At 44.0% G+C, this 10,279-nt stretch overlaps 1 protein-coding gene across 1 annotated transcript in view; it reads right to left on the minus strand.

Moving 5' to 3' along the window:
* LOC135509612 (phosphatidylinositol 4-phosphate 3-kinase C2 domain-containing subunit alpha-like) overlaps positions 1–6,031 on the minus strand; it is a 48,317-nt gene extending 42,286 nt beyond the window's left edge. Inside the window, exon 1 of the mRNA XM_064930409.1 lies at positions 5,944–6,031. The gene's annotated coding sequence lies outside the window, so the exon portion shown is untranslated. The remainder of the gene's footprint in view (positions 1–5,943) is intronic.
* Positions 6,032–10,279: the final 4,248 nt, after the last annotated feature.

The following is a 10,279-nucleotide window of genomic DNA, read 5'->3' on the forward strand; positions in this document are numbered from 1 at the left end:
ATTGCTCAGACTGTCCGCAATAGGCTGAGAGAGGCTGGACTGAGGGCTTGTAGGCCTGTTGTAAGGTAGGTTCTCACCTGGCAACAACGTCACCTATGAGCACAAACCAATGGTCGCAGTGTGGTAGTGTATTGCAGTAGTCAAGACGGGTAGAGATGAACGCATGTATGAGGGTTTCAGCAGCAGGACAGGAGAGGGAAGACCTGACTTTGGCAATGGTGCAGAGATGGAATTATGAAGATTTGACAGTCTGTCTTATGTGTTGGTCAAAAGAGAGTGTGGAGTCCAGGATGACTCCAAAGTTGTGTGCATGGAGGGAGGGAGAGACAGTGAGGGTGAAGTTTCTAGTTTTGGTGAGGGTGGATTTGGTGCCTATGAGGAGGAGTTCAATTTTATCACTGTTGAGCTTGAGTAAGTTTGGTTGCATCCATGTTTTTATTACAGAGAGGCAGGATTCAATGTGGATCAGAGGTAGGTTGAGGAGGGATTTGGCAGTGGAATAGCAGTGGAAGTCAAGGTTGAAGTGACGGAGGATCTGACCAAGGGGGATGCCTACCCATGTCAGAGACGCAAACTCGGTCTCAACCTTTAAGTCTTTACTGAAGACTCATCTCTTCAGTTGGTCATATGATTGAGTGCAGTCTGGCCCAGGAGTGGGAAGGTGAATGGAAAGGCTCTGGAGCAACGAACCGCCCTTGCTGTCTCTGCCTGGCCGGTTCCCCTCTTTCCACTGGGATTCTCTGCCTCTAACCCTATTACAGGGGCTGAGTCACTGGCTTACTGGGGCTCTCTCATGCCGTCCCTGGAAGGGGTGCGTCACCTGAGTGGGTTGATTCACTGATGTGGTCATCCTGTCTGGGTTGGCGCCCCACCTTGGGTTGTGGCGGAGATCTTTGTGGGCTATACTCGGCCTTGTCTCAGGATGGTAAGTTGGTGGTTGAAGATATCCCTCGAGTGGTGTGGGGGCTGTGCTTTGGCAAAGTGGGTGGGGTTATATCCTTCCTGTTTGGCCCTGTCCGGGGGTGTCCTCGGATGGGGCCACAGTGTCTCCTGACCCCTCCTGTCTCAGCCTCCAGTATTTATGCTGCAGTAGTTTATGTGTCGGGGGGCTAGGGTCAGTTTGTTATATCTGGAGTACTTCTCCTGTCCTATTTGGTGTCCTGTGTGAATCTAAGTGTGCGTTCTCTCATTCTCTCCTTCTCTCTCTCTTTCTCTCTCTCGGAGGACCTGAGCCCTAGGACCATGCCCCAGGACTACCTGACATGATGACTCCTTGCTGTCCCCAGTCCACCTGGCCGTGCTGCTGCTCCAGTTTCAACTGTTCTGCCTTATTATTCGACCATGCTGGTCATTTATGAACATTTGAACATCTTGGCCATGTTCTGTTATAATCTCCACCCGGCACAGCCAGAAGAGGACTGGCCACCCCACATAGCCTGGTTCCTCTCTCGGTTTCCTCCTAGGTTTTGGCCTTTCTAGGGAGTTGTTCCTAGCCACCGTGCTTCTACACCTGCATTGCTTGCTGTTTGGGGTTTTAGGCTGGGTTTCTGTACAGCACTTTGAGATATCAGCTGATGTACGAAGGGCTATATAAATACATTTGATTTTGATTTGAGGATGTAGATGATGAAGAGTAAGAGACCCAGCACAGAGCCTTTGGGGACCACCTGTACAACTGCAGCTGAGGTGTGGCCATTGAGAGAGATGTATGGGGTCCAGTTGGTGAGGTATGATTATAGCCAGGAGAGTGCGGTGCCCTCATCAACCAGACCCTCAAGCCTGGTGAGGAGGATCTGATGGCTCACCATGTCAAAAGCAGCACTCAGGTCAAGAAGAATCAATATGTTGTACAGTACTGAACGAATACTCTACTTCTCTTTACTGCAACTGTGGTTTGTGACTATAATTTCCCATTGTGGCCAATTCAATTGCAGTCATTATGTTACTGATTTTTTGGCCACTCATTGATTTCGGAAAAGAAAGGTGAAAGGGGGATACCTCGTCAGCTGAATGCATTCAACTGAAATGCGTCTTCTGCATTTAACCCAACCCCTCAATCAGAGGAGCGGGGGGCTGCCTTAATCATAATTCATAAACAAAATTGTTAGCAGCAACAATACTATGACTAATAGGGTTGGGCAATATTTGGGGAAACCTCTTCTACGATATATTGCGATAACCAATATAGGCCTAACCATTTTGCGTTTTCAAGTCTTGCCATAGCATTCAATGTCATCTTGGTCAGCAGCTCCAGTGTATATTTGGCCTTGTGTTTTAGGTTATTGTCCTGCTGAAAAGTGACTGTCTCCCAATCTCTGTTGGAAAGCAAATATTTATTTTTTATCCTAAAGTTATTTTTTATCCCTAGTCCTTGCCAATGACAAGCAAACCCATAACATGATGCAGCCACCACCGTGATTGAAAATATGAAGAGTGGTACTCAGTGATGTGCTGGATTTTTTTGTGCCTTTTTTGTGCCTGCAAACAGGATGCATGTTTTGGAATATTTTTTTTCTATACAGGCTTCCTTCTTTTCACTCTGTCAATTAGGTTAGTATTGTGGATTAGCTACAATGTTGTTGATCCATCCTCAGTTTTCTCCTATCACAGTCATTAAACTCTGTAACTGGTTTAAAGTCACCATTGTCCTCATGGTAAAATCCATGACTGGTTTCCTTCCTCTCCTGCAACTGAGTTAGAAAGGACACCTGTATCTTTGCTGTTGAAATTAGTTGGCAGGCACCTTCACTTCAACATTATTGTGTTTTGGTGTGTTTCTAATAACTTTTAAGATTATCTGTATGACCAGAAATCAAAGCCTTTGCTTATTCCACATTTTTAGGGTGGGAAATGGTTGAAAAACATATCATGCCTTTATTTCTCAAAAATATACACTATTAGCATTCATTTGACACCAAATTTGATATGATCCTATAAATATCAAATTTCTGCGAATGGGTTCTTTTACATGGAAATGACCAGCGACAGCAGGGAGGAAAGGGAAAAATAATTTAAATCTATTTGGTCATGCTGTCTCAGAAATCCATGACAACCCCACTTACAAAATTATGCACAGTCAGGGTAAAGGGGAGTCCATAAAAGGCCTGTTAAAGTTTAGTGTGCCTGGCTTGCACAAGGACTGTCACATGGGTTGTACACTACAGAACAATGTGTTTCGAAATAAGAACATCCTATGTGTTGTCAAGAAACCGGCAACACGTGTGTGCATTTATCAAGTTCTTCAAACAACATAGGTCTAAAACAAAAGAAACAAATTCTTATCACTACCCAGTCCCTCAGTCAGATACTCTCTATCAGGCGACACAGGCCTCTCCTGAGTTTTCTTCACACCTCCCATTGTGGTGAAGGCTAGCTGTGCATGGGCTCTCTCTAGCTAGCCTAGCACTAATGTTTGTGAGGAATTTGGCATGTAAGGTAGCCAGGCGGGTCTCTCACTCTCTCTTTGTAGCATTGTGTACTCTATGGCCCAAGGGTGTCTTATCAGCTGTGCTAATATCAGAGCCTGGGCAGAGATTCCGGTGGTGGAAAACCAACGGCAGCAGCGCTCAAGCATTTGTCAAGCAGCGTAGTGAAGCCACATTCTGCCAGACAGACGTCAACTGAGTTTGACCTGGGCAAAGGAAAGAGGTAGGCAGACTGTGGTGGTACTGGATTCATTTTTTGGATTCTTCATCATCATCATGTAACCCTGCCTCATATTTGCAGAGTGTCAAGTTTGGACCTCAGTCTTCCCTTCAAACAGTAGCTTAAACACTACTCTGAGTAGATGCAGTGGACTATGGCGTCTGTAAATGTTATAGGCTAGGCTACATATAGTGAGGGATCAGGCCTATATACATTTTTCATCTTGAAGCTTTGGACTACCCATCCCATTCAAATGAAGGGCCATTGAAGAAGAAAGAGAGAATGTAGACCTATGCCATTTAAATGTGTGGACATGACTCACCAATAGAGTTCAAAACTTAATGTACCCAAATGTCTCTTACATTTAGCCTACATATTACAATGAGTGGCTACAGGAAGACGGGCTAAACCTTCAGCCACTAAACCTAATCCCCAGAACAAAGGGTCCTGACCTGAGATGCCATCATGTTTTAAAAGCCCTTAAAAGGCAGAGGGTAAATGAAAAGAAAAAGTTGGAGACAAGGAATAGAAATAGCTCAAAGTAAAACAAAAACAAGATATATAACCCATGGTGCTGTAAACCATTTTTGGCCAAATTCCCTAACGACTTCAAAACGGATCTGAGAACATTGTTAGTTTCCCCTCAAAAGTAGTTTGGGCTAAAAAGACAGGCGATACTGGGAGCTAGCGACGACCATTCTCCTCCGGTGGAAATGTCTGCTTGACTGGAATAATTTAAGGGTGCAGGGGTCAGTTTGAAACTTTCAGAGATAATTTGTTCACTGGATTGAGTAGAATGGTCTCTTTACAAATTGCCTAATAAAAATGCAAGTAGCAGGCCGCCACTACCAATCTGAAGCAGACATACCGGGCAGCGGATCAAGGTACAAAATAACATCTTTAAGACAGGACTAAGTAACCAAGTCATGCTTATAGCTTGTATAGATTCAGTCTGTACAACGATGGCCAATGACTGGGACAAAATCTCAAAGGCTGATCTTCCTGCTGCTTTGGGTCGAACAGAGAGCGTGTACAGAACATATGGCTCAGTCGGTAGAGCATGGTCCTTGAAACGCCAGGATTGTGGGTTAGATTCCAGGGGCCACCCACACACTTTGGATAAAGGTGTCTGCTATATTATTAACATCTAGCCTATAAAAAGAAACTGGCAAGACTTTATAGTGTCCATGCTTGACAGTGGAGTCCCAATAACCTAAACACAACTATGTCAAATTTTGTCCATGTAAAATGAGATTTGAAGTGAAAGTAGGAAACAAAGTGGCAATTGATGATAGGCTAACTCCCCAATCAAAATGGCAGGTCATAACCTCAGTACAATACTGGTATATGCACTTTCATGCTCATGGTTAGCAGTTGCAAAATCTCTCACAGACACAGATCCAGCCTTTCCCTCTGGGAGTGGGAAAATAGATACCACCCACTCAAAGGAGTCTTTCGCAGTCTAAAAAGTATCTTCATGTTTTTGGGAAGCTCACCCCCTGATCAGCAGCAGCCATGACGACAACTTAGCAGGATGCAACGGGCAGTCAGCAATAGCAAAGAACACTACAGACTGAGAAGTTTACGTAATGTTCACTGGGGAAGGTGCAAAATAACTTCATCAACTTCTAATTTGATGCTGAAAAGGCTTTAGATTTGCGACTTGATTGAGGCAAACATTAACACTTCATTCTGTTGGCACAAATTCATTCTCTGACAGTCAGGGCTACAGATCGCATATTTATCTCAACTATCCACATACGGGCCTACATTGGGGTAAGTGTATACCACCAGCGATTTAAAAAAAAAAAAAGGCACACCGGACTCGAGCTGAATTCCCTTTGAAGCCTACTTGCTCTCAATAGAATTCCTCAGCCACAAATAATTTCCCTGCTGTGACTTTGATGTACACACATGTAAATTTAAGACTCATCAGATATATTTTTTGAAAGTTGACTAAGTAGCTAGAACTGATGAGAGAATAAAAGTATTGTCAACAGTTTGGCTTCAGTGGATAAGTTCAAATATATATATTTCAACGTCGACACGCGTGGCATAACTACGTGCCATTTGTCTTGGAATAATTTGTTTATGTTCGATGATCAGAACTTTGCGCATCACTGGTTCTATCATTTAAAGCACTCAGTGACCTGCCAACAAAGTGAAACACAAGAAGGAAGAAACGCAGGATTTTGAGTACGAGCAAGGCTCGAATACCTTACGGATATCTGCCAGTAGCTCTCGGTAATCTTAACTTTTACATACATACATTTCCGGTAAATAAATAGAATTTCTCACCTTTGAGCGGTACGATGTTTGTAATCATTTTCCTGCAGCTGCAATTGTTTTCCATCCACCCGCTCGCGCAGATAAACGTCAGTTCCTGTTGAAGTAGTTTGATCACATTTCACCAAAATTATTTAAAATTATGAAACAGCGTCACCATGTGGCATAAAATACACTAAAATAATAAGGCAGGAAAAATCTCTGGACAATGTTGATCAAGTTATCTACATCTCTGCATATATATATTTTTTTTATTTATGCACGATATTGGTGTCACTGTCGTCAGGTTCCCAAACAATATGAATATTAATTTTATTTTGTATGTTCCATTTGTAGTCCGTTTTCTTTTTTATTGATAGCTTGAGCGCAATGAGAAATAACAAACAGAATGCCAGGTAGGTTATTCAAATAACATAACTAGCAATAGTTGTGTCACCTCAAGAAAATCTCTCTCTCTATCTCTCACACACAGGCTGTGCATTGCCATCTAAACGGTTAGTGCTACCCGAGATCGTTGGGATCTCAAATACAGGCTACAACTGAGACGAATGATACAGTTGGTTGGACCACTTTCCAATTCAGCATCTCTTTTGACGTGTTCGTGCGGATCACTTTTGTCAAGATGTTCACCGCTTCTAAAGGTTTGTTGCACTATGGGGATATTGTCTGTGATCAAAGACCATGACGTTTTGACTGTAGTCGTCTGCAAGTTTCTGAAATTGCTCTTTACCAACTTCATCCTGCAGCCATTACCTACAGTGTGGGAGGATCTATTGTCAACCAATCATTAGAGTTTTTGTTTGGCCCACGCGAACTTGACCAAAAATGTGACTGAAACGGGAACCAACTTTGCCGCATGGCATGTATGCAGTTGATATGTACAAAATTGTTTTTTTGTGTGTTTTTTTTCACCTTTATTTAACCAGGTAGGCCAGTTGAGAACAGGTTTTCATTTACCACTGCGACCTGGCCAAGATAAAGCAAAGCAGTGCGACACAAACAACACAGAGTTACACATGGGATAAACAAACGTACAGTCAATAACACAATAGAAACATCTATATACAGTGTGTGCAAATGTAGTAAGATTAGGGAGGTAAGGCAATAAATAGGCCATAGTGGCAAAATAATTACAATTTAGAAATTAAACACTGACGTGATAGATGTGCAGAAGATTAATGTGCAAGTAGAGATACTGGGGTGCAAAGGAGAAAAAAACTAAATGGGGATGAGGTAGTTGGGTGGGCTATTTACAGATGGGTTGTGTACATGTGCAATGATTGGTAAGCTGCACTGACAAGTGATGCATAAAGTTAGTGAGGAAGATATAAGACTCCAGCTTCAGTGATTTTTGCAATTGGTTCCAGTCATTGGCAGCAGAGAACTGGAAGGAAAGGCGGCCAAAGAAAGAGTTGGCTTTGGGGATGACCAGTGAAATATACCTGCTGGAGCGCGTGGTATGAAGCGAGGGCCAGCCAACGGCAGTCATTGGCGACGAATATGAAGCGAGGGCCAGCCAACGAGAGCATACAGGTTGCAGTGGTGGGTAGTATATGGGGCTTTGGTGACTAAACGGATGGCACTGTGATAGACTACATCCAATTTGCTGAGTAGAGTGTTGGAGGCTATTTTGTAAATGACATCGCCGGATCAAGGATCTGTAGGATAGTCAGTTTTACGAGGGTATGTTTGGCAGCATCAGTGAAGGAGGCTTTGTTGTGAAATAGGAAGCTGATTATAGATTTAATTTTGGATTGGAGATATTTAATGTGAGTCTGGAAGGAGAGTTTACAGTCTAACCAGACACCTAGGTATTTGTAGTTGTCCACATATTCCAAGTCAGAAGCGTGCAGAGTAGTGATGCTAGATGGGCGGGCAGGTGCGGGCAGCAATCGGTTGAAGAGCATGCATTTAGTTTTACTTGCATTTAAGAGCAGTTGGAGGCCACGGAAGGAGAGTTGTATGGCATTGAAGCTCGTCTGGGGGTTTGTTAAAACAGTGTCCAAAGAATGGCCAGAGGTATACAGAATGGGGTCGTCTGCATAGAGGTGGTTCAGAGAATCACCAGCAGCAAGTGCGACATCATTGATGTATACAGAGAAAACAGTTGGCCCACGAATTGAACCCTGTGGCACCCCAATAGAGACTGCCAGAGGCCCGGACAACAGACCCTCCGATTTGACACACTGAACTCTATCTGAGAAGTAGTTGGTGAATCAGGCGAGGCAGTCATTTGAGAAACCAAGGCTATTGAGTCTGCTGATAAGTATGCGTTGATTGGCCAGGTCGATGAAAACGGCTGCACAGTAAGGTCTTTTTTCGATGGTGGTTATGATATCGTTTAAGACCGTGAGCGTGGCTGAGGTGCACCCATGACCAGCTCGGAAACCAGATTGCATAGCAGACAAGGTACGGTGAGTTCCGAAATGGTCGGTGATATGTTTGTTAACTTGGCTTTCGAAGACTTTAGAAAGGCAGGGTAGGATAGATATAGGTCTGTAACTGTTTGGGTCTAGAGTGTCTCCCCTTTGAAGAGGGGGATGACTGCGGCAGCTTTCCAATCTTTAGGGATCTCAGATCATTTTAGAAAGAGAGGGTCCAGATTATCTAGCCCAGCTGATTTGTAGGGGTCCAGATTTTACATCTCTTTCAGAACATCATCTATCTGGATTTGGGTGAAGGAGAAATGGGGGAGGCTTTGGCAAGTTGCTGTGGGGGGTGCAGAGCTGTTGACCGGGGTAGGGGTAGCCAGGTGAGAAAGCATGGCCAGCCGTAGAAAAATGCTTTTTGAAATGATAGATTATCGTAGATTTATCAGTGGTGACAGTGTTTCCTAGCCTTAGTGCAGTGGGCAGCTCGGAGGAGGTGCTCTTATTCTCCATGGACTTTAGTGTCCCAAAACGTTTTGTGCTACATGATGCACATTTCTGTTTGAAAAAGCTAACCTTAGCTTTCCTAACTGACTGTGTATATTGGTTGCTAACTTCCCTGAAAAGTTGCATATCATGGGGGCTATTCGATGCTAATGCAGTACGCCACAGGATGTTTTTGTGCTGGTCAAAGGCAGTCAAGTCTGGAGTGAACCAAAGGCTATATCTGTTCTTAATTCTACATTTTCTTGAACTAGGCATGCTTATTTAAGATGGTGAGGAAAACACTTTTAAAGAATAACCAGGCATCCTCTACTGACGGGATGAGGTCAATATCCTTCCAGGATACCCGGGCCAGGTCGATTAGAAAGGCCTGCTCGCTGAAGTGTTTTGGAGAGCGTTTAACAGTGATGAGGGGTGGTCGTTTGACCGCGGACCCATTACGGACACAGTCAATGAGGCAGTGATCGCTGAGATCCTGGTTGAAGACAGCAGAGGTGTATTTAGAGGGCAGGTTGGTCAGGATGATATCTATGAGGGTGCCCGTGTTTACAGATTTAGAGTTATACCTGATAGGTTCCTTGATAATTTGGGTGAGATTGAGGGCATCCAGCTTAGATCGTAGGACGGCCGGGGTGTTAAGCATATCCCAGTTTAGGTCACATGACTGTACAAACTCTGATGATAAATTAATTCACATATGGTGTCCAGGGCACAGCTAGGGGCTGGGGGCCTATAACAAGCGGCAACGGTGAGAGACTTGTTTCTGGAAATGTGGATTTTTAAAAGTAGAAACTCTAACTGTTTGGGCACAGACCTGGATAGCATGACAGAACTCTGCAGGCTAACTCTGCAGTAGATTGCAACTGCGCTTCTTTTGGCAGTTCTATCTCAGCAGAAAATGTTGTAGTTGGGGATGGAAATTTCCCAATTTTTGGTGGCTATCCTAAGACAGGCTTCAGACACGGCTAGGACATCAGGGTTGTCGGTGAATAAAACAAACTTAGGGGGAGGCTTCTGATGTTAACATGCATGAAACCAAGGCTTTTACGGTTACAGTAATCAAAAAATCATAGCGCCTGGGGAATAGGAGTGGAACTGGGTAGGGCTACAGGACCTGGGTTAACCTCTACATCACCAGAGGAACAGAGGAGTAGGATAAGGGTACGGCTAAAGGCTATATGAACTGGCTTTCTAGTGTGTTGTGGACAGAGAATAAAAGGAGCAGATTTCTGGGCATGGTAGAATAGATTCAGGGCATAATGTACAGACAATGGTAAGATGTGAGTACAGTGGAGGTAAACCTAGGCGTTGAGTGACGATGAGAGAGGTTTTGTCTCTGGAGGCACCAATTAAGCCTGGTGAGGTCTCCGCATGTGTGTGGGGTGGGACAAAAGAGCTATCTAAGGGATTTTGAGCGGGACTGAGGGTCACGTTTACATGGGGCAAACAAAAAAAGTCTAATGATTGGTTGACAA

The sequence above is a fragment of the Oncorhynchus masou genome, chromosome 22 (assembly GCF_036934945.1).
Source record: "Oncorhynchus masou masou isolate Uvic2021 chromosome 22, UVic_Omas_1.1, whole genome shotgun sequence".
Classification (NCBI taxonomy): Eukaryota; Metazoa; Chordata; class Actinopteri; order Salmoniformes; family Salmonidae; genus Oncorhynchus; species Oncorhynchus masou.